Source organism: Wasmannia auropunctata, unplaced genomic scaffold (genome assembly GCF_000956235.1).
Source record: "Wasmannia auropunctata unplaced genomic scaffold, wasmannia.A_1.0 LD335844.1, whole genome shotgun sequence".
Classification (NCBI taxonomy): Eukaryota; Metazoa; Arthropoda; class Insecta; order Hymenoptera; family Formicidae; genus Wasmannia; species Wasmannia auropunctata.
In genome coordinates, this window is record NW_012027046.1 from 344499 (window position 1) to 370375 (window position 25877).

At 37.4% G+C, this 25877-nt stretch overlaps 1 protein-coding gene and 1 long non-coding RNA gene across 3 annotated transcripts in view; one reads left to right on the top strand and one right to left on the bottom strand.

Annotated features, from left to right (window-relative positions):
- LOC105455758 (disabled homolog 2-interacting protein) overlaps positions 1-25877 on the top strand; it is a 290985-nt gene that overhangs the window by 34184 nt on the left and 230924 nt on the right. The gene's annotated exons all lie outside the window — the stretch shown is intronic.
- Positions 4238-5788, bottom strand: LOC105455761. Its single transcript, XR_975158.1, has 2 exons — positions 5402-5788; positions 4238-4935 (listed from the first exon to the last, which is right to left on the bottom strand). It is a non-coding gene; the product is annotated as an uncharacterized LOC105455761 (long non-coding RNA).

Consider the following 25877-nt stretch of genomic DNA (forward strand, 5'->3'; position numbering starts at 1 on the left):
CTCTGAAGACGTTTATTAAGTCTTAATTGATTTCAACATACTGACAATAAGTGAATTTGAAGTTCTTTAATCATTATAATAACTTGAAATTGATATTGATTAAAAAAGTTGCAATTAAATATGTTCAAAATAGGTTGTTCACGATCGAACTATTCAAAATTGACTCTAATGTGTGGCATTTTGTTTCCATTCTTTTCTAGTCTTGATTTACAATAACGATTGCAATCTGCGATCTTCGCAAATTTCGTCTGGCTGACAAATAGCGTTATTTCGTCTGACAAACCGGCGCACCTGTCTCTAATGATATTCCGCACGTTCTAGCTATCGTGTAAACTTAATAAGCAGATATAGTGTTGTCTCACGGGCGACTGTCTCCATTATGTAGTGCTACTCTATTACATTCCATTCAGTAATTTAATAACCGGTTCGTTGTGTTCGGGACGCAAACTCGTTACCCGGTACAAAGCGAGGCTTCCTGCCTACGCGATGACCCCCATACGATCCCTGATACGAACCCCCTCCGGATTTTCGAGGGATGATAGCGGATGATCGCTAACGCCACACGTCGTCCGCGTTGCGATAGCGTGCGGCTACTGCAGTCCCCGTTGCTCGCGAGAAGATCGGGCATCGTGCACGTGGATCATGTCCGTTATCGATCGTGCCGGATGCCGGCCGAAATAGACTATCGTAAATCGCAGGCACGGGTTATTCGCGATATCGATTGTACGCATCGGTATGATACGAAGGGTGGTGTTTCCTCTCCACCGATTGATAAAAAGTGAATACTATATTATATTACATGTGCGTATTTCTGCATATTTGTGTTATTTAATAATAATGTTATTAATAATAATAACGTTATTTATATAATAACGTTCTAAATAAGATGGTTTCCGATTTCACATAGACTTTAATGCGTATGTTTCATTCGCCGTAAATTAAATTGTGAAATGTTTATGTATAGTCTATTTTAGCATTTTTGGAATAGCTAAGATTTAAATTAGTCGTTTAACTCTTTTTTTATACTGTTCAGAATGTACGATCTAAGACATTGTTTTTTTTTTAATATTCTATAAGTACTCCGCTTTATTCTTTATCGTACATGAGATATAATACGTTCAATAAAGTAAAAATAAATAGCTTATGTTAATAGAGAAGGATTTCCTTTATGAGAATGTTTCAAACAAATCTGCTTAATTATACACGCGGTATTTGTCCTTGACCGGGAATAGTCTGGCACACTAAAGTTATATGAATAGTCCACGCGATGTGTGGGAAACGATGTGTAAAAGAGCGAATCAACGCATACCTACAGAATCGCAAACAGGACACGCCTATAGATCACAATCGTGGAATTTTCAATAGAGAATCGCAAATTGGTGGATTCAAAAGTTTTTCGAACGTGCGATACGATTGGGATTGTAGTCACACGAAAATGTCGAATCCGCCAATTGAAATTCGCTGTTGCAATATCAGCGCCGCTGCAACGACCTACTCGTTTGACGTGGCCAACGGCTATAGCGATATTAACGCGCCGCGTCCGCGCAAATCTTCTTTCTGATCAATACAGAAAACATGAAAAGCGGGGAGAGGAAATTGGACGCGATGGAAAAATGGAAAGAAGCGCTCGGAATGCATAGCGCGGCGCATTCCGGCCGTTGCTCAAGTGAGAGTGAAGTCTCGATGGAGATTCGCGTCTGGCCTCTTCACGAGCGGATTTTCAAGGAGCGCGTACACACACGTACACCGTGTGTATGTGTGTATACGCGCGCACGCAGGCGTGCGTAATGGAGCTTACGTTACGAAGCTCTTGCGTGTGTAATACGTTTCTCCGCTCGGAAAATGCCGGACGGAGTGCCGAATGCGTTGCCGAGATAAAAGCGCGAGTCTCGAGATGCGTGAGGCATATACGTACATATACGTGCATGCGTTACGAATGTGTGCTATAATATCGATATCTTGGAACGAGACCGACGTCTGCATCTAAGAGTTTAAAAATGACGGGTATATTTATCCCATATGCCTTTGTGTACTTTTGTGAGATTATATAAGAGATTTTTTTTAAACCATTGATAGTTAATTATCATTTACAATTAATATATCATCTGATATTGTTTAATTTTTATGTCATTGTTAGATAATCTGACACTTTATAAATGTTACATTATACGTTTTACAATCGTAACGTGAAATTTATAGCACACTATTCATTCAGGAAAAAGAGTCTGTCGTTTATTTTATTCGCTTGAAGAATTTTCGCCAGAGAATAAAATTGTTTCGCACCCCTGTTTATTATTCAAGATGCGGGAATCGGCACGTTCGAAGAAATTAACGCCGACGCTTTTTCCCCGCGGAATGCTATGAAGTAGGAAACTATATATATTTGCGAGGATGTTTTGTTAACACTAGCGGGACGCGTCCGGTCGTGAATGGCGTGTGAATCACGCGACGAGGTATACACACATGGAATTCGAAGCACGGAAATTATCGTTCTGAGTATTACGAAAGACCTATGTCACGCGATAAAAATAGATGTAGGTGCGCTGAGAGAGAAAGGTGGCCTCTGTAAAATCGAGAATGCATCTTAAATCGATTGACTGAATAATTGAGCAGCGTACGCGTTAATGCGACGAGAAAGTGACTAATTATATTGAAGATTCCTTAGTTATCGGAGACACTTATCAGAAATAGTCGTGGTATTTATAATTGTTAAAAATGTCATGATGATTATACTAACATACACATGGTATACTATTTTCTTTCTCTTTTAATGAGTTAAAAAAAATTATTTTTGATAAACTGTGACAAAATTCTTCATATGTTTTAAATGTTATATATATTATAAATGGAAATAGAATGATAATAGAATGATAGATAATATTTATTAAAACATTTTCTGTTTTCTTAAATTTTTTTATTTTCTATATAAATTTTTTTATACAAAAATATAGCAAAATAATTTTAATATAACAGTTGAATGCGTTGTAATTAATTAAATCGAGTCATAGATCGTGTTTACAGAAATATGAGATGAGATAACATCGAGTAAAGACATATGTAGCTATTATATTTTAAATAATATTAAATATCAAATTTTTATACCAAAATAAAGTTTTTAATGTTTAAATTTTACATCAAATAACGAGGTAGATCGCTTCACCTAGCCGTGTGAAAAAGTAGTTCACACAGCCTTGGGACGACCTGAGCCTCTTCAAAAATTGGTTCGCTTAAGTCAGCATAGCTAAGCGTTACCAAAGCTTTATATTTTCCTTACTCATTAGTTTAAGGCACGAGGATCTGCTCTCTCGGCCGCTTACTTATACCCGTCGAACGGATTTCTTCGCGCGAGATAGTATTCGACTGGTTTGCCATCTATCCAGTGTAACACGTACTACAATGCTACATCCGCCAAGTTTGATTTTACAAGTATCTTGTGCTTTAACAGAACCGGTGTTGAAATAGTTGCAAAAAGGAAAATTAATTCTGATGCAAATACGACGTTTCTCTGTCAAACGCATATCGCGTTAATAGTTTTTATTCTAAATTTGCTGATTACTACAATTGTGTCTATACTTATTATTTATACTGTACCGATATTTTTGTATCTATATTGTTAGTATTTTTCTGTTCTAGTATTTTTTTAATATTTGACCATTATACAACATTTTATTTATGAGATTAGATTGCAAACAACTTGTTCGAATCATTAAAAATATTAGAATCGCTCTTCCTCTTGCAGAGGCAAGGAAAAAAATACTCAAAGGAAGGTCAGTAATACGCCTGACTACGAAAACGTCGAAGTTGCTAAGCGCACTCTAATGCTTTCATTATGCCATAATGAACGCTCTGTAATGATATTAGGCTCATTATGCGCGACGCTTATTAAAACTGTGCGTTCGGTCGGACAAGTTCCGTTTGAATATTCCAGCCAGTAACTCTACCATGGCTTATATCCTTATCAATTTGCTCCGGTAACAAATTGATTTAACCGTTCGTTGAATGGAGCGGTACAATAAAGCATGCTTATTGAAGCGGCGATAATGAAACGCTCAAAAACGTCTTAAATCTCCCTCTTTCTCCGTGGTGCTACGTCCTGCCATTTATTACGTTGTTAGGTATTGTGCTACATTCGAACACAATAATTTGTATATATCGAAAAATATCGCAAGCTCTAATGTATAACAAAATAAATGTAAGTAAATCAAATCTAAAAAAACTAAAAAAAATAGATATTTCCTTTTTTTTTTTTTTTTTGAAAGAAAGACTTTCTCTCCAAATGTAATATCATCACAGAAAACGTATATTTTTATGATTACAATCACATTACGTTTTTTCGTGATTTTATAATCGAAGTAAAGAAACTATTTTAAGTAGAGAATTTTATGAAATTATAACGGGGATAAATTTTGATAAAAATTATTCAAATATTAACTTTTACCTACAGTTAACAAATTTCACGTGTGTGTTTAACCATTACTAAAATATTTCTCAACTTATCTCGCCCAGTTTAACACATCGTATTTGCACAAAATGGGGGACACCTCCTTTTGCTCCTCACATGCAGTTACTAATTACCTCCATTTCGACAACGACCCGAGATACATGCGTAGGATCGTCGCCTGGCGAATAGACCGTCTATCCCCGGCAACCCCGCCTTCGACATTGTACGCGCCCTTCGACATTGTCCCAAACACGTTTGCATTCTCTCTCAGCTAACACCGCGCTCCCGTCCTCTCTCCCTTCCGTGCGTGTGTTATACGTGTGCTTTTCGCTCTTCCTCCTCCTCCTCCTCCTCCTTCTCCCTCACTTCCATGTGGTATCCATCTTCGATTGCGGCATCCTTGTCGTACATTGCGTTATGTGCATCGGTGCGTATTGTGCGGAATGCATTCTGCGTTTGCGTGCGTTCATCTGCATCTTGCCAATATCATGTGCCTTCGCGAACGACAGTTCAGCGAGATGAATTGTCGTTGAAGAGTGTGGGATACGTGCATTTGATGATAATACATTATCTCAAGAATATTACTAAATAATTCAAATGCTATAACAAATAGTACAAAAATATTACTTTTATATATTTTAGTTTTCAAATGGAAATTAAGTTTCTCTAAATGCTTTCTTGAATAGAGTATCGTTTAAAAGAAACAACTTTTATAATTACTTCTCTCGAATAGAATTATTTGTTACTTATTTACATTTTTGTTTTACATGTATATGAATTTTTTAGTTAATAATACTTCATTTATATAAATCTATAATTTTTCTTAGCAACGTTTATTTATTTGCTATTTTATTTCATTTGAATGAATTGAGTATATTTTTTTGCAATGAATTATCAATCACTTGTATAAATAGTAAGGAAACAATAAGATAAATATATCTTCCATCATAGTAAACTTACTGTTTAAAAATAACAACACATTTTCCACTTTTAATTCTATAACATGTCCATGTGTGTGAAATCATTTATCTAAACAAAACTGCGTAAGACAAAAATGATACGCTGTTCGAAATATGCAGTCGACGTCTGTGTCTCGTTTACAGATAGATTGACGGTAGACAAATCAAATTCTGATGGGAAATTCTCGTACGATTCGTGCGCAAACTTGGTCGTAGTTAACCAAGCTAATGTTGATGTGTCAAAGCAATAGGAAGTGACGCGAGACGCGACGAGAAGTGCTTCCATCGAGCTTACGTATACACCGTAACCCGACTTCGCCTAATGCACAGATGCCGGAGAGAAACGCGCAGCCACCCCAAATAACGAGGGGCGCAATTTGTCGTCGCGTGCAAAATTAAAACGTCCCTTCCGCTCCTTCGGCGCGCCCTTCTCGCCGTTGATATTGTCGCTACGTGAAGGAAGACTCGGCATACCAACGATCTCTCGTTACGAGTCTCGTTTACGAATTAACAAAAACATTGGAAACACGAGAGGAACGACTAATTTGCAGAGAAACTTATTTGTTGTTTCAAATGATTTAACAAGAGGCTAATGTAAATACATATTTTATGCGAGTTTATTATTTTGATATTGTATTAAGGTGCATTTACTTTATTATCGCGACATGATGGAATAACCGAGATATGAAAATTTGATTCGAAACTAAAATCAAAATTTAAGTTTGAAAATTATGAATCTTATCATACTTGTGTTTTGTTTATCTTTTATTTCTTTCCATAATTCAACGGTATTTCTTTTTGTTTTACTATTCTTTGCGTTAAATTATTTATAACTGTTTTAATATATTAAAACGAATTGTGAATTTTTAAATTAAAATTGTATTAGAAATGTGTTTAATTTAGAAAGGTGGATGACATAATCAGAAAATAATTTCTCATATTTATCCAACTAATCATGTGATTAATCATGTAAATCATGTATGAGGATGAATGATTTTCTGTTTTGTGGCCATTTCCTTTCAGTTACAACGAACGCGTTGAATAAAATTCAACATTACGCGATCGCGTTATCGCTCGTTATTGCGAGATGATGATTCAGGAGCCGACAGGGGCGGCGGACGTCACGTGTGGCGAGGGTGGTCCGTAGCTTTTCGCGTACGAAAAAAGAGGGTAGTTAGTGGACGTATCCTGGTAACGCGACGATGTAGAATGGACCCCACGTAGAATGGGACATGTGGGGCGACACGGGTCGAAAAACGAAACGGGCGTACAGAGCGAGCGCGTTGCAACTCTCAGGGGGATTGATTTGGTCCAGGTCGTTGAAGGAGGGGGGGAGGGGGAAACGGACGATATCGATTGCCCGGCATCCATCGCAGGACGCATCTACAGGGAATACACAGGAGGCGGCCTTCTATATCGAACTTCATCTTCAAGCCGGTCGCTGATTCTCATGTAGATCTCTTCCCTCTTTCGTCCTCCCTTTTGTTTCGAGACTTTCCCTTCCCGGCGATATCGAAAGCGTATATACGTACTTTCGATTACGGAAGACACTCTTCCGTCGAGTGAGTCCGACTGAATGGGGCCCTATTCATCTAAATTCCATTTCGTTCTACTTCTCATAGAAACGCGCGGGCCAACAGTAGATTCGCCATTCGCAAACTTTCAGCGACGGGTAATTCTTCTTGCTTCCCGCCGCGCCGCGGGATGATATATACCTACCTTTCTCGACGTCTCTTGGGAAAAGTTGTTCATTCAGAACGCGGCGCTTTGCAAATTTAATTGAATCACAAATTCGGGTGCTACATACTGGAGCTCGTTTTATCATCGCCGCCGTTCAGTTTGTCGATTTTCTTCGTTTTGCGACACTGAAGAAGCGTTCAATTCAGGGATCACCGCTGAAACATTCATCGATTGTTCGAGAACATTACGCAGGACGTAGGGCACTTTCCGTATTAACCGAACTACCTCACGTAATCTCCCATTAGCCTCCGGCCATGTGCGAACGTAATCTCGACAGAAACGCGCGAGCATTTTGCGTTAAATGGAAATTAGTTCGTTCTGCTCGGTTTTGCCGCGACCGATGTTTGTCTAATTATGTAATGAACGATTGAGCGATCGCTTGTGCGAAAACGCTTTGTAAAGTAACTGTAACTAGCTGTCCGTTATTGCTAAAGCTCGTATTTATAGTCGCGTTTCTATTAAAGAACCTGGCTGAAATCAATTTTATGAGCTATGGTATAATTTAATAAATAATCTTTAAGAGTCAATTAAGAAATTCTGATAAAATTTGTCTTGAGTCTGAATTTTGTTTCTTGCAGTTTATTATTTGATTCTCGAGAGAAACTTATATGAACATTAATAATTTTGAATCTTTGGATTTTTTTCGGAAATTTAAATAAGTATACATATTTAAATAAGTATTTTTTCTTCATTTGATTATCACACAGAAGTCTAGAGAACCCCGTTAGTCTTTTCATCACAATACTTGAGAAAATTACAATATAATATTGTGAATAATTTTTTTTTTTATCGATCGTAATTAAATAAAAAGTATATTCACTCAGCAGTAATATAAAATCATAATATACTACGGAAAAACATAAAAGTATATATTTAGGATTAAGAGAAGAAAAGTTACGCAAAAACCTGATTTGAAGACCAAATTTTTAATATTTTTTTTAGCAAAACAAAGATAAATTTTATTCTTTAAATAACAAACTTATTTAATTATTTTTTAAATAAATAAATTAATATGCCAATTATTTAAAGTCGTTAAAGGAAACAATTCGCTTGTAAAAATTTGCTAAAATTTGTTTATAATAATATACATTTACGTATATATCAGTCGTATCGAAACAATTCGCTCGTCAATTAGAGTTTAAGTAACAATATTTTTATTTTAAAACGCTCAGTTGGATGAAGTTTTATTATTTTCGATAACGCTAATGGGTCCTCGAAACGAAGTGCAAAATGTGCTTGCTGCAGTAGCTCGTTTATTGAAATTGATTTGAAACGGAGTATTCAATATTTTTATTTCGTAGTAAGTCAAATATTTTTTGTGATAGCAAGACCAGCTGACGTGTGGCCTTGGTGTTTGTTTTTGTTGACACGCGCTATCGTGTACGCAAAACCACAATAATACGCGCAGTGTTGTCACCCGCACGATGGGTTTGATTCGGCGGATAGCGGCGCGGGCCGTTCCGCATTCTCCATCGAAACGCAACTGTGTCTTTCTTCTTAATAATTGACGATCAAACCGCGCAGTTAATTAACTTTTGAGATTAACGTTTATTGGGGATATTTATCAAAGCAATTATTTCGCGTGATTTATTTTTTTATTGATTTGTTACGTTACTGACAGAAAAAAATGCTTCTTGAATAAGCATAAGCGATATTCGATTGAATATTTCGAATCGATATGAAACACTTTTGCTTAAATACTTCGTATATAATTTGGCGGTAAAGATTCAATTAATGAGTAAAAAGCATAGAAAGAATTTTTGAATGAATTGGAAAGCATTATTTACTCTTTTATTTGCTTTTCTTCTATTTTCTTCACTGACTGTTAGACTTTTGATTTACTTCTAATTCTTAATTTTCCTGAAAACTTTGACATGAAACCGCCTGTGCTTGTCAAACTTCTTAACTTACTACCGTTTCCATCGTCGCGGATCTCGCTTTACAGCTTGAAGGACTTCTTAGGTTTGGATTAAGCGGGTGGAAACTGCACCGTAGTTTGTATCGGATTTACATTCTGCCGGGATAATGGCCGCCAAAGTTTCGCCGAAGAGCGATGGGAGGGGACCCTAAGACAATAGATAAGACTGAACTTTCCGGAATAATTATTATCCTTCTGCTTGGACACATCGATAAATTTTCCTAGTATTCTAAGAAAACAATCACGGAGAAAGATGATACAAACTTTAATAGTTCTCATACATCACAAGTAGTTTTAAATTTTGTAGTTTTAAATATATTTTTTTATGCTATATTAATTTGCAAAACATAGGAATGTACATTGCAAAATTACAATAAATCAAAATTAATCCCTCTATTTAGGGAAGATTATGAAAAATTATGAACAAGTGGAATTAAATAGTAATAAGGCAAAAAGGAAGCTTACGAGCGTAAGTTAGATATTGCCATTTACTTAAGCCATTTACATAATGTTTACTTATAATGACTTTAACTGAATATAAAAATTTAATAACGACAAACATTTTAACCTAGTTGAAATGTTTGTCGATAATTAGCCATCTTCTACGTCAATATAAAACAATTTCGAATGTCAATAATTTATACATGAGTTTATAAGGGCGCAAGTAGAATTTAGTTATAAGTGCTTTTAGATATACTGTTTATTTATAAATATTATCTATATTTTGAAAAAAATGTTTTATTCAATAATAGTATCAATTTTTTAAAATGCACAGAATAATTCTTGTGAAAAAAAGCGAGTTTTCTCTTTTGCGATATAACATTTCACAATTGCAAATATTTCCGATTGCGAGCATTATTGCCTCTAAATGCTGCAGCGCTGCGAAAGCCGCCGATAAGGTTTCCCGGAGTGTTAATTACATTCACGTCAAACGCATCGCGTCTATCCCGTGCGGGCACACATCCTATCTCCCGGGACCTTTAGCCGTCGCAATTACGTTAGAATCACTCGATATTCCAACCCGCATAGCAACGATTCTCTATCTCGACTACTCTCTCTCCTTGTTGTATCCTTCTATCTCCCATTTCCATTTTCTCTCTCTCTCTTTCTCTCTCTCTCTCTCTCTTGCCCCTCCCTCCCTCCCTTCCTCTCCATCCCTCATCCCATCGTTTCGCAACGTCGTTTCCGATTAACATAAAGCGCATTGCCTTCTCTTCCGATTTTCTAATCCGGTAACAAAGCGCCCGACGTGATGAAGAACCGCCGTGCTCGCCGGACTCGGGGATTGTTTGAATCGATATGGTCACGAGGCGCGTTCGCTCGATAGACGAAAATCGACTTCGAATAATCGGGTATGATGCGGCGCGGTACGCAGTTTCACGAACAATGGAGTGGGATTATGCTTAGGATGAAGGGCTGAGCGTGTGTGGTTAGCCGCGGAGTCTGACGATGAATATTACGCGGCTGAATGGGGGAGCCATTGGTAAGAGAAATTGCGAGTTTTACATGCTAATTTATTCCCGTCGTTTTTTACGGCACAACGCGCTGCACGAAAAACGCGGACTACGGCTTGAAGCAATTGTAATCGCGTTATTATCGAGTCTGGTTGGAAAATCCGCGGGTTGTCGCGGACCCGATTTTATACGATCAATGCTTCATTTCGTTTCTATGCAAGCGAATGTAATTTCTTAAAAATATAATTTTTGGAATTATTTATACTTCCTTTTTTATCTTTTTTTAAACATTTCTAATAATTTTTATTGACGTGATGCAACGCAGTTTTCGAAACGAAATTCCGTCGGGAAAATGCAGATAAGTATTCAAATTTTATGACGACGTTTACACAGACGCACCCCGTATGCATAATAGTAAGCCGCAGTGTATATATTTCCGAAGAGAAACTATTCTTGGCAATATAAATTTTATTCGACGAAAATTCAATCCGCCGAACTACCGGCGCGGCACGGCAGCGCCGTAAGAAACGTTGTCCGCAAGGAGTTCGTAATTCCTCATGCAAATCTACGTCGTAGAAAGCGCGACCACCTTTTCCCTTCGCGTGGCCCAGTCATATCGGCACAGTTCCTTGCTTCCGCTTAAGAAATACTTTCCGTGATCCCGTCCATGAGAATTATAAAAGAATTATAAATTATTTCCGCAATTCGGCCGTTTTCTCCATTTTTTCCTCTTACAAAGAATAAATAAAAGACGATTTTTTACTTGACTACATTTTGCGAACTTTTGATATGATTCCCTAAAATTAGCAGGTACTCTTTAACTAGAAATTTTGATTTATTTGGAATTGATTTTTTTCTTCATGGAAAAGTTAAGCAGTATCATTGGCCGTTTATCGCTAAATCTATTTGAAATTGACTAATGAGTATTGTTTTGTTGTTTGGTGTTTCTTCTGACATTTTATTCGTGAAAAATCCTGCTTTCCAACTATATGAAAGTTGAGACTTGTTGTATCTCGATATCTTTATTGCAAGAAAACACATTGCAGGTTTCTAATTGACAACATATAATTAAAATTATATCCTATGGTTTCGACATTTGTATTTATTTTACATCCCTTTATGTCGCTTGGATTTGATTCTGATTATTCTAAACCTTACGGAGTAAATGGCCGCTCATTTTCTTTCCTCATTTCCTATTTTGTTCGTCTTTGTCCGGGCTTTGGCCTTTTTTCGATCAACTTCTGCGCGTTTCAGAACTTTCGGAAATTTCCTGGAATATAAATTTTACCGAGCCTGGAGCAAAGGGAAGCAGGAAAACCGTCCCGTTGTCAGGTCGACGACTCACTTTGACTCTCTCCGGCTATTAAATTAACAACGCTCGGCGACGGTCTCGAAGTCCGTACGTCGCGGATCCTTCCAGGAAGCTCTTCTCGCTATTGTAAGAGTTTTCAATTACAATGGCCTTGAAGTACCACGACCACGATTTACGATTACGGGCGCTTCGAGGAGCGAGCGTGGATATTGTAGACAGACAGAGAGGGAGAGAGAGAGAGAGGGAGAGAGAGAGAGAGAGAGAGAGAGAGAGAGAGAGAGAGTGATTGTTACTCGCAAAAAGGGAGCCTTTCGAGAAGCATAGGCTACTACACAGTCGTTTTCGCCGTTTTTGCACTTAAGCGGGTTCGTTAAACGCTTTCCACTCCCGCGAGATGGGCGAGTGAGATATCGCGGGATCTAGACAACGCCCAACTGTGTCTGTCGGCCTACATGCGCCGTTCCGAGATGCCTGGCTCTGTCACGCGGGACGTGTTAATGAACTTGGCGAGATCGACGCGCGGGATCGAGCGCAGGTGTTATCATCGATGCTGTCGCGGCGCCGCGCCGCGCCGCGCCACGCCGCCGTATAGTTTGTTGGCGATGAGAATCGAGAGTATGGGCCTCTCAATCTATCTCACGTTATATTACAAGACCCGACACTTAATTTACTTCTATGGGCGTTTACGCGATTTCCCTGCTCCGACAGCGGGAGAAGATGTAAATGCGAAGAAAGTGTGGGACGCGTTAGTAAAGTTTTGTAAAAAAAAAAAACGGGATTAGCCGGCCTCGCATGTCGTGGGATATGAATATTAACGATCTGTCGTAATACATGACATAGTGTTGCGTGTATTTGAGTTCGAGATATATCCGTGGAATGACCCTCTATCCCACGCACAATGCGCGTCTCTTTGTGAACTTACTTAAATGAAGGAAGACAAGATGAAGGGAAAAAAATACCGCTGGCAAGGGGACGGACAGTCGAGTTAAAGGGCTTTGAGGGAAATCCGTAATTTTATATACGAAAAGCCTCGTGGAGCTTGTGAAAGCATTTTTGCCCGTCTCGGCCAGGCGTAGTTATTATCACTCATTTTACCTCTGAACAAAAGCTTCGTGAACTGCGGAGATAGAAATAGCGAACGTTAGCAGAGGTCGGCCGGTGACCAGCGCTATTGTTGGGCAAGACGAGCAATGGCGCAAAGATTTCTTTCAAAGGCTTTCTTCTTAAGAGAGAAATCTGAGAAAGAGATGCGTAACATTCAACTTTTTTTTTGCCATCGCGATATTTCTGCAGCGGAGATTGCATTGAATTTCTTACAGCTTTGTTTTGCGAAATTATTGCATAATTAATATTTTATTATTTTAATATTCCATGTATTTTCCATAAAATTTCGAGAAACGAAAAATTGTGAGATAATCCAATAATATTTTTATATATATAGTAACACAATTCAAAATATATTACACTTTGTAAATAAATGATAAATGTAAAAGGTAAATGTATTAAATATTTAGACATAGGTATTATTGGAACACGGTCAGAAATAGACAAGCAAGAAGGGTCCACGCGCATGCTCCCACGTAAAGACAAAACGGAGGCGTATTTCGCGATTAAGAAATTTAGACTTTGCCTAATCGAGAAACATTACGCGAGAGCAGCCATAAACCACCCGGCTTCCCTGGCACGGGTACACCCTTCTTTGCTAATTACCAATTAGGCGTCTACTCTCGCACCCGAGATTTAGGCAGCTCTCGCGCTCTCGACGAGAGAGAAATTGGAGAATCTCCCGGTAATTAACTCTTACGAAAGATTAACAAACTACCGTGCGACTGTGGCTATACGAATCGTCGTTTCGCCGCCCGTGACAAGACCGACGAATTTATGCGCGCTATTATGCGTCCGGATATACTTCGCTAAGCGCGGACAAATACCGAGCTTATGCTTGGGTCCATTTGTACACGCTTAAGTTTTGTTCTCCTTAATTCCCGTAGAATATGAGCGAAATAATCAAAATTATCACTTGATCAATCTAGATGGATAAGAGTTGAATGAGTGTTTCATCATTATGTTGAATAAATCATTCTTTTGAGTGTTGTTATGTGGTACAATTTAGTGTAACTTACTTTTGTGTTTTCTTCGGTAAAAAATATGTTCCAGTTATTCATTAAAGAAGACTTTATCAATTAATCGTTTTACTGATTATTTTTGAGATATTATATCTGTACGATAAAATTTGATAATATAATTCCTATAATAGTGCAATCTGTGCGTAATAAGTAATATTATTAATATACTGATGAATTATAAATTATTGAGAATTAATATTAGAACGATTTTTTTAAGAGTATTTATTATATCTCTATGTCTCATTCATAAATATGAATGAGACATACAGATGCATTTAACAAAAATTTTCTTCCATTTAAATAACGTAAATATCTACTTGCCATTTTAAGACATATCAGATAAATACGGCTTAGGCTGAAGCAAGTATCTAACGCCAAATACACTGTAAATCGAGATAAAAGCGTCACAACGACATTCACTATAATATTGGAATATCGTGTTTGTACAGCATATAATGCTGATAAACGCACCATCGACAACATTTGCAAGATATTGTCGATTGTAAAGTCGAGAAGTACGTATATAAAACATGTACTGCGAGTCGTTCTATGACGCAGCATCGCCGATCTAGGGAACATTCAAAAATTCTCTCGCTATATCTTTTTCATGTACTGTTGATAACACGTACTGCTTTCGGAGTCGCTTGTCTTTTATGAGCAGATCGGCATTAGGCTTAACAGCTTTCGGGGATCGCGCCGTTTCCGCCAACGAGCGTCGAAATTCTAATCTCGTTGGTGTGAACGGACTGTGTCGCACTGAGCAACGATTATGGAAAATATATTGACCGACCGACATCGGTCGGTCGGAATATAGTGCTCGGTCCTCGGAACATGCTGGAGGTCTAGTTTTAAAGCCGGTGTTAAAATATAGGCTTTGTAAATATTTCGTTCCTCTATGAAAATATTTAAAGCGTGAGAATGTTGGTATAAAAAGAAATAGCATTGCGTAATTATCTCCGAGATATACACCTGTATAATAAAATCTGATAATATAATTCCTATGATAGTGCAATAAATAACGTTAAAATCGAATACTAAATAGACGATGTCTACATCAATGTATTTTCATAAAAAATCATTAAAATTTACGTGAGAGTGAGCGTTGTGAAATATCTTTGCGAAATTGTCGTCGGACGAGCACGACGAATACGCGGATAATTCGCGACAAATTCCCTGAAAATTCGAAAGGATCCGACCGCTCTGTGCGAGACCACAGAGGTAAAACGCAACGCGGTGGTTTCATAAGTCGACGGCGGCCGCCGTCAGACTCGCGTAGAGCGAGTTGTCATCCGTTGGATTATCTTCGTTTCCACCGGGGGTCCGCCATAAATTGGTCGGTCCTTTTCATCCGGGCTCGATATCGTTCCTGGTAGCCGACAAGGTGGTCCTCCTCGCAACGCGCGATCAACGACTTTTATTATTCCTTGTAAAGTACCGCGCGGCCTGAATATATATATTTTTAAAGTTCTTCTTGCCGTTAAAGTATCGTGGAAGATAAAAATAATACTTGAAAAGTTACATCGTGCTCGCAATTTTTACGTTGTTTATGTACATTCAAAAATATTGCATCAATATTGACAACGAACGATGAATAATAAATGCAATAAAGTTTGTTGACATTTTATGATAGAGATTTTATAGTGATATATAGATGCAAAAAATCTGAATATATAAAATCTGAATATAACTTTTTTATTGTGTATCTAAAGTTAAAAAATTGTCATTTTATTAATGTCGATATCGATGTTAAATTATACATATGTTTCATATAAAAATGAACATACATTTCATATGAAAATAAAATCTAAAATTCAAAAACTTTCCTTGATTATTTTCTTGCATATTTTAATTGGAAATTTCAAATTCTCCCTAGAGGGTAATCTCATTTTCATGCTAAACAATGTACCAGGAAACCGGATAGAGAAGTAGGATGGAAACTGGTTCACGCTAAATTAGATGCGTCTCGATTCATATGTAAAGTGCACAATTAACACTGCAATTTTGTTCGTTTACCTCTGCAATTCTCGGAACGTCTTCAAGAATTCATTAACACTGTGTTTGGCCTTTCTTAATTGCAATATGAATTATTTTACGTACATCTGTGTTGCTCAATTTTTATCCAATCTCGTTATAATTAACGTACAATTATGAATATTTATTTTTTGTCAGTGTGATATCTTGCTGGTTATTGAATATTATTACATATTGCTACGTTATCACTATAATTTTATACTTTTAATTTTCAATCAATATTCCGTATTTACATTACTGAGTCCCACGCGAGCTTGAAAATCCGTTTAAATTTCAGCGTTCATTTGGGAGAATTCGTAAGCCGCTAATTCGTTTACGTAGGCGAGCGCGCACGGCTATCGATTGCGCCGCCGCGACGCGGCCGTACAGCCAGGCGCCTGTATTTATGTCGCTTTCTAATAAATACAGTCATAAGGGGATAAATGACTGTTCCTCGACCCGATACGCGACGCCCGGGCGTTCCTCTGGCGCTCTCGCGCGCGAGAGGATATCGCTTTGCATACGAAGTGGTAGACGTTACTCATCCTTCTCGAATAATCGAGGCTCGTTCATATGCGCGCCGGTTACTCCGCGTGTACAGATACCGCGTGTTCGCGGTAGACCGAGCATACGGAACGTATGCCTGTATGTTCGGACTGTCTGGCGCGCAGCGTGGCTCTCCCACAGGTGCATAGGACTCGTCACCGACCCTATCTAACACACTTAACGACGGGTGCCTTCGGTAACGTTATCTGTCAGGGACTAATTGCCGCGACTGGTATCCGACCGTTCCGCTGACGTTCGGCGATAATCATTTTACTACAGCTGCAGGATAGTAATCACCGCTGCGTGAACGCTCGACGGAAAAAGGCACTAATAGATATAATTTAACTTTGCTATTAACACAATTCTATTTCGAAATAAACAAATGAAAATTCTTACGTGCACGTTTGACTTTTTGCATTGTAAAAATTTATTAGGCAACTTTTTGTCACGAAATCTAAGAGATTCGCTTGGAAGGATGGAAGATTTGTGAAAAGAAAAATAATAATAGTACATTTTATTAACGTCTCTGTATGATGAAGGAAGATTATATTTTTATTGCAAACTTATATTTATTTACAAATGTGTTATATGGGAGTGAATTAAATTCGATATTTGTAAAATAAGATTCAATCAATTTACTGGATTATTAATTGGATTATTAACGCATAAATTTGAGAGATATTGATTAGCGTCGATTATATCACGAAGAGAAATTGGATTATATAATGCATCAAGCAAAGAAACAAGGTTGTTGTCTGCATTTCGCCACGCTAATTTTATTTGATGACAACTAGGAAGTTTTTCATTCTGAATTTATTATCGCGTAACACTATCCGATTGTATGCGCATATAAATTGGCCATTTTATAAACGTTCATTTTAGACTTGGATAAATACGCTACTATATGTGCACAGCATCCCTCGTCGCAGGATGTATGTACGCTCGGTTATGCGCCAGAAAAAGCTCGGATATGGGAAATATCGACGCGTGCGTTTTGGCAGAATTTCAAGTGATGCAATTTCGGGAAAATCAATCTCGATGAAATTTGTTTTCTCTGGATAGAGCTCGTTCGTCTAGCTAATAAGGGGACGAATTGCACGATTTTCAACATCGGGAGTGTTGCAAAATTTTCGATGACGTTATACCTGAGAAATTTATATACGTGATCTCCATATTGCTTTTCTCTACTAAATTCATACGTGTCTATTGATTCTTTTTTTTTTCGAAGTCTGAAGTTTCAATTTAAAGTGAAAAAAATGATATGAATAAATTATTAACATTGTGGAACTAATTTACGTTAATAATATATGTTTCCCGTGGCGGCGGAGAGAAATAGCTTGTCTATAGTAATGCCTATCACGTTTCCGTTCCAATTACTCTTAACGACAGATAATGCACGGTTTTTTCACGATTGCATAACGAATCGTGCGTCAGTGTTTTCTCTTAGATTCGAGCTCTATTCCAAGGACAACGACTTCGGAAACGCGTTTGGTCGACAACTTGATCGAAGCGGGTCAATTCTGTCGACATTACGTGTCGAACAGGAAATTCGACGTAATAAAGAAAATGGCGAGCATAGCCATCGGGGTTAGACAGACGGGCAGACAGTCCTTATCCACTCACAATGATATTACGCAAAACGGTCGGGCGATTAGGGAAAAATGCCTGTCGTGCCTTCAGCTCGATGTGAACGCTCGTCGGTTAGTGACATTTCTGTGGTTAGAGAATCTGATGGTATGCGAGTCTCGTCTGATCAGCGTTTGCATTCAATGCGACCCATGTAACGCAATCGTATTAATTTAATCGATTAAACCGCTTTTAACGTTCGGAAAGATGGATAAAAAATATAATTTTTAAAGAATTATGAGATAAACGAATAATTTTTTTTATTAGTTTTGTATCTGTTAAAAATTATGATGTAATTTTATTATGTTATATTTTTATTATACTTAATATATATTTTACAAGTTATAAATATATAAATGTAATATGTACAAATATATATATTATATTTTTTATTATACTTATATACATTTTATACTCTCTAAATTTTCTCTGAAATTTACTCCAAAAGAGTGAAAAGTTTTTGAGTGAAGACTAATTTAAAAACTAATTTTCTTGCATTAAAGAGATTTTATTATTTTACTTTGAAAAATTGCCAATTTTTTAATTGAAATGTTACAAATTAGAACTAATTTACAATAGCTTGGTGCTGGTATAATACACAAGCGATCCATTTTAAACGTTCCGTTTGTTGCTTAAACGCTTTTAATGAATCTATTGTTGCGGTAGCATTGATGCAAACCCCTATGATGATGGAAAACGTCATGCATTCAACGCATGTCGAAATAGCGTTGCTGCTTAAACGCTGTAAATTTATTGTTACCGCAATCATGCGCCTATCACGAGTTAATACAATTGCTTTAATCATTTAATGAGAATCAAACGTCAAAATCATTTACGGCCATTATCAAAGATAATCACGTTCATTATCAAAGCACTAGCAAAAAAGAAATATTTAAAATAAATATTAAAAAATATTTATTACAAGTAATGTCAAATTTCACGAGTATGGAGAAATAATCTTCCTTAATTCTTCTGTATATTAATCTTACAATTAGTGTGTACATGTACATATCATTCTGCATTAAAAAGAACTCTGTTCTACCGCATAATATTTTTGTCTTCAATTATAATTACAAATACATTTCTGGAGAAAATGAAAAAAAAATTATTATACATTTAAGCAGCAAGACTAAATAAATTTCTTGTTTATGGGTTTCGTTGCAAGGTGTTTCCTTACATGAACGAAAATGTAGCCTGCTCGTAGTAGGGTTACGTGAGAATAAAAGAGAGGAGGAAGTTCAAGAAATATTCTCTTAGCGCATGAAACGTATTGGCGTTACAGAGACACGATCCGATCCATGTAGTTCGATCAGGCTCAACCAGACATAGGACATGCGAGCACAGCTCTTGTTCGTACCGACTCACGTCGGTTCTCGCTGAACTGACCAGACCGAGCCGTGGGAACTGGAGAACTCCATTCGAGCGCCTTTCTCTCCTCCTCGCTTGCTCTGCTCGCTCGCTCGCTCGCGCTCGCCGCGCGTGTCCGCGGCCGATGAGCAGCGCGCGAACAGTTTCACCGTTTCGGTTTCCGCGAACGTAATGGCAAATATTGCGTAAACATTCCTGGTTCTGCCATTGCACCAGTTACACGCAAATTAAGCGCGATTTGCGCTGCGCGAGTAAACCGCCGCGCGAAGTAATATAAGTCGCGATAACCCCGCTGGAAACCTCGCCCTTAAACCACCTGTGCCGCGCGCGCATGCAGGACGCCGTTTTTTTCTTCCCTCTAATTGGACGATGGAAAAAGGAACCGTTACCACACTTACGATTTATGTTCCATTTCCTACGCGGTAGGAAATTATGGTCCAATTAATGAGGGGAGAGCACGCCGTGCTGCGCCGCCGTTTGTAAGCCGTATACCTATGCCGCGCTTCGTTATTTAACTCGCTTAATGATTCCATCGACCACCTTATTAATTTACGTCCGCGCTGCCAATCCCGCAAACTGTAAACATTAAATATAATTAATTGCGAAATTTTCGATATATGTAAGCATGCGACATCGTTATCGAGGCGAGATTTTTTTTTCACGACACATTCTGAACAAAATTCTGATGAAATGCGAGAATGCGAAAAAACATTATGTTCCGAACAATTTAAGAAATCGTTCTCTCGCGTTCCTCTCTTCGCAAGATCTCCTCCTTTTACGAATACCTGAAAGGTTTCCAAGTTCAAAGGCATGTGTTTACATCCGCGTGCCCACTTTCTAACGGTGCGCCGCTCGAGGGTACATTCGCGCTTTCATCATCGCGGATCGTGGATGAATCACGACGATCGCTTCGCGAGGTCCCGAGGCCCGTCATTATGAATCATCGTCGCGATGACGACGGACAACGGGTTCTCCGTCGAGCCGAGACCCGCCGCGGAGACAGGCGTTAAAGGAGGAGGAGCGGAATGCAAATGCGCTCCGTTCGATCGAAGATAGAAGGTGTCTAAGAGATAGTCCTGTGTGTCGTACCGCTTGTGTCACGGCGCACCTCCTCGGCCATGGGCTTCACACAAGGTGTACGAGTGCACATATAACCAAATGCAAACCTTTGATTTGCATTTTGCATTTTAATATCGCTGCTCAGACGAGGCCAGATGCCGTACAACGTAGGCGTGGAGGCACGATTAGTCTTCCCAGGAAATTCCACATTCTCATTGCTTCGCAATTCCGTCAATCAATCCCGTTTAATATTATTGAAGATGGAATGCCTGTTTCGTTATACAGCCGCTCTTCATCTTATTTTCCAAATACGCGTGTTTATAGAAAGTAAAATAGAAAATGTATTGTATTAAAAATTTCGCAGGCATTCGTTTCAATAATGTGTTTCTTCTTTTCCATTCCTTCATGTAATGACGATGTAATGACAGTTATAAGTTCGATAGTATTTTACCGCGAAGTAGCGATTTTGTTACGTAAAGCGGACCTATAATCGTTTTCTATGAATATATCCCTAAGTTCTGCGAAAATATAATAGCTGCATTCCGTGTAGAAACTACACGGTCGAGGATGGCAGATAGAAGAAAGAAACGAGAGCACCAAAGCGACGGAAAAATATTTCCGAGCAATGTGGCCTACCTGCTGCCTTCGACAGGTAAAAGATGCGCATTATGTCGTGGTGAGATCTTTCCAAAGGGATAATTTGTCGTTTTTATCTCCAAGCCCTTGGCGGCGGTGCGGCCATTATCGACTTTGCCGCACTTTGAAACGAAATGGAAAATATACCGCGTAATTCGGCCATAAACATGGGCATCCGGCTTTTTCACGCGCACTGTCCTTCTAAGGGAGTCTTCTGTGAGAAAGATCGTCAGCGAATGAATCGAATGAAAAATGTTTCTAATGCATCACTGGAGCAGGCTCGGCGGTTTGCGATCGAGACAGCGCGTTCAAAATTCCATCATTCTTCCGCGATGGATTTTTTAAAAGTTTGCTGCATAATTATATAACACACTCGACATAAAAACTCGGTTTCTAAAAATGCACGATTTATTCTAAAGATTACAACACTTAGAATGGAGGAAGAATACGCTTGTTATGGTCTCTTTAATTTTTTTCTTCAATATATGTATAATTAAAAGCATAAAAAACTGTTTTATTCAAGGAAAACTGAACGCCTCGAGATTTAATTATTATTATAAGTTTACTCCCTTGATGTAACTATTGCAGCTTTTTGCATCGATAACGGTCTTGTTTTTACGGAAATCGTTATGTGCGTTCATCTCGACATATATCGCTCTTATTTACTAGACAGCGATAGCTCGAAACCCGTAATTATTGCCATTTACAATGGAGGTCTTGGGACGCGAGATACGAATCAGAAGTAGGAGAATAATGTGATTAATCTTGATATAACGCGATATATAAGTGGCACATGGAGCGCGAGTTGTTGCGACGTGTGTTCAGACGAGAGGGAGGAGATGGGAAGGACCACCCATCTCGGCGCGAACGTGCGTCCCGGTTAGCAACGCTCTGCTGGGATAATAAACGTAATGGTGGCAAAAATGATGAGGCATGACTCGCGCCGTAACAATACAACGTCCACGAAATCGCGATGCACCGCAGTGCGTATCAGACATCTCGCGTATACCGAGACGAAATCACTTCCCCGACTGAGTAAGCCTTAAAATCGCGCTTCGAGGAATGACAGCGACGACGGAAGGTGTTTCCCATAATCGGGTCAGCCGAGTAATTAGCCGGGTGATTTCCGTCAACCCCTTTAATTAAAAAATTATAAACGAGCTTTTTTACAAACTCTTGACGGTTTTGCTGCTTTTCCACTCTGTCTTGCACGTGCGCTCATCCAGGTTATGACACCTCAGTTTACGATCGTTTACCCCTCCTGAAATGTTCGTTGCAGCGTGTTAATAGGCGCGAGATGATTTATAGATCGGATAGGAACATAGTACGACGGGAAATCGCATGGTTAATCAGATGCATTACATTAACCGTCGCACGATATATTATCTATTCGCAAGGCTATTTCCATGAGATTTTTTGTCTGCAAATACGTATCTATACATATACCACGGTATTGCAACAAAATTTATGCGAATTGTACGATTTCTAATAAAAAAAAGAAGAGAGATAAGTACGGAAACGGCTTCCTCGCGTGCATCGTGCACATTGTTGTTGGACAAAGTGAATTCGCTTCTGTTTTCGAGCTATATAATGGCTGACGCATTCCGTGGATCGCTTGATGTATATTCCATGGAGTTGCGATCTCGACGGTTAGTTACTGGTTAACGTAACTGGCTAGTATGACAACACGAAAGTATTACAGAAGCTAACTGCGCTAAGTGTAATGTACAATCTAATTAGATCGAAATCCCGCTAGTTTATTTTTCGCGACATAATTATTTTCTGTTCATAGAAAATTTTCTTCATAAATATCAAAATATTTTCGTTAATTATACTTGTTTTTGATAAAATTTCAGATGTGCAAGAATATATTTATTAATTATTTATAAAACACTTAGGAAAAGCTTCGTTTTTTATGAAAAAAACAAAGAATGTTGGTAGCTTAAATATTATATAAAAATTGACATTTTTAGATTTGATTTATCTGTCAAACTACGACTAATGGAATAATACCAAGAAGTCTATTATTCCTAGTTTTGGTTTATAGAGATAAATATACGTAAATAAATCTCTTTGTATATTATATTTTTAATCATATTTTTTTGTAAGCAGATAGGAGAATTTTAGATGTAAAATTTTATGATTTTTTTGTTTTATTTTATATAAACATGATTCTAAGTATTTGTCAAGGATTGACCAGAAATGTGAAACAAAATTCTTTCATATAGATATAGATGAAAGAACTCTTATTGCAGATAATTTGATTCCATATCATAAACGATTTGTCTGAAATGTTCAGCGATCAATCTACGCGGTTTCTCTTTCAATATTTTGCGATGCTCAAATTCCTCGATTTGATATTTCCTGGAATTTCAATTACTACCCTCTGAGACCGCGAGGTTTAATCTCGCAATATGCTTTAATATACGAGTACATATACATTAAAGCAGTTATTTCGATTAATATAATGATCGATACACATGCAAAAGATTTAAAATTTTATTTTTGCTATTTATTTACTTTTATTTAGCTAACGTCGTTTTATTTTTTTTCATAATTAATAATAATAACATAAATATATATTAATGTCGTCAAACATAGCATAAATCATTAATCATAATGCATATATCTAACAAATTCGATTTGAATTAAATAATTCAATTAATAGTATTAATATATTAACAGTAGAATTAAAATTTACCTATTTAATATTCGAAAGACGAAATACATGAAAATATATTTAATAAATAAATAATACAGATGTACACAATTGGTATTAATTAAAAAGTTTTTTTATACACATATATAATTTCAAAATATAATTCCAGAATAGTTTCAAATTTAGTTGATGATAATTTTTTATTGTTGGCATCACTTATCAGTTATCGTACTATTAAACGTAAATATTATATTAATCCTAAGAATATTTAATTTATTAGATTAATTTGTATAACTATGCTAATTTTTCGATAATCTTTTTTCAATGATCGATAAAATTAGTTCAGAGTATCGAACGTTTCATCATGTAACTTTTTTCCCTAGGGTGGAAATGTGAAAAAATTTCTCCATTAACTTTAATAATAAAAATGTTTATTTTTCACGTTTTCGCCCTAGGGAAAAAATTATATGATCGATACTCTGGTGACATCCATTTAATGCATTGCATTCTTTTGTCGTAAATGGCACAAGGATTTTTTAGAATCAACAAGCCGCACCGGGATGCGGACTTATTTCTCGCTGATTTGTTCCTCATAGATTTATATAGATTTGTTCTCGCTGTCTCAGTACGATACGTACTCACCGTTGAACCTCGGAGGAAGTGAAGGCGATGTATGTATACATATATGTACGTCTTGTAGACGGCGTTATCGAGACAAATAGAAAATCAATTGTACGGACGCTTGCGTCCTGCGGGTGAACGGACTTATTTACCTCCTTTGCTTTTCAGGTGATTGTCCGTCGTCATTGTCTCAGAGAGTTGAGGGTGAAATTACACCAATTGCGCAGAAGTCGAATTGATTTTTCGTTAACGATAATTTATGTAGTTTGACAGCGAACGTGAGAGTCGATCGTCAATCGTTAAGTCTGGGACATGTCATAAAAGATTGTACTAAAACTGCAGTCTGAATATCGAACTAATTACCGTGCCGTTGAGTAACTTTAGATGAACTTTAGGTAAATTGTCGTATGCCAAGTCACGAATGACATTCTAGAAAAACTTTCGGCGTTATTTTTGAGGCAAAAAATTGCTTGGCGAAATTACGAAATATTGAATTTCAAATCGAATTGATTTTTCGTAAATAATAATTCGTTACGATTTGACTGCAAACATAAAGATTGATTATTTCGTTCGATTTAGATCGTAAAACGTCAAATTAAATAAAGAGACACGGTCGTGGCTCGGCGCTAAAGAGTTAAATACTATACGGCGAAGATAAAATTTCGAATAGATAAAGCTTTAGTGATTGGTTTTCGAGTAATTTGTTTATTCCAATTGTTATGGAATCTTCGAAGTCTAATTAAATAAACAAGAAACTACACGTTGTTGAGTCGCATAAGCTGGTTTGTATCGAATAACAAACGTAGCAAAAGCGATGACTTCGTGAATTTTCTATATTGTCGTATTTCGAGCGGTAGGTCAATAGGCGAGAACTTTTGTGCTAAAATCGATCTGGGAACTGGAGCAGATTAAATATTCAATGTAGTCGAATGAACGTTACGTGTCGGAGAGCGGCGAATAAATGGACGAAAATATAATAACCCGCGTATACTTATCGTCATTAATAATCGACCTAATTCCGAATCGTTGTCAGAAAAGGTCACGAGCCGCGAATAACGACTTTACATTTGATTGTCTAATCCATCTTCTATATTAAACAATCGTCTGCGACAGCGAAACTATTGATCGCGGAGCCGTGCCTTGCGGATGGATCTTGGCCAGGATAAAGCTGAGAAAATATAAAGGAGATAAAATTTATGGAATATGTTAGTGCTTTTATATTTTAGAATTTAAATTTTTCATTACATTAAAAAAGTGAATATATATTATACATATATATATATATATATATATATGAATGTCAAAATCCATAATCCGTTAAAACCCGATTTCACTACAATAAGTAATACTTGATTAAAACTAGTACTAACTAGTGAAATCGGGTTTTAACGGATTATGGATT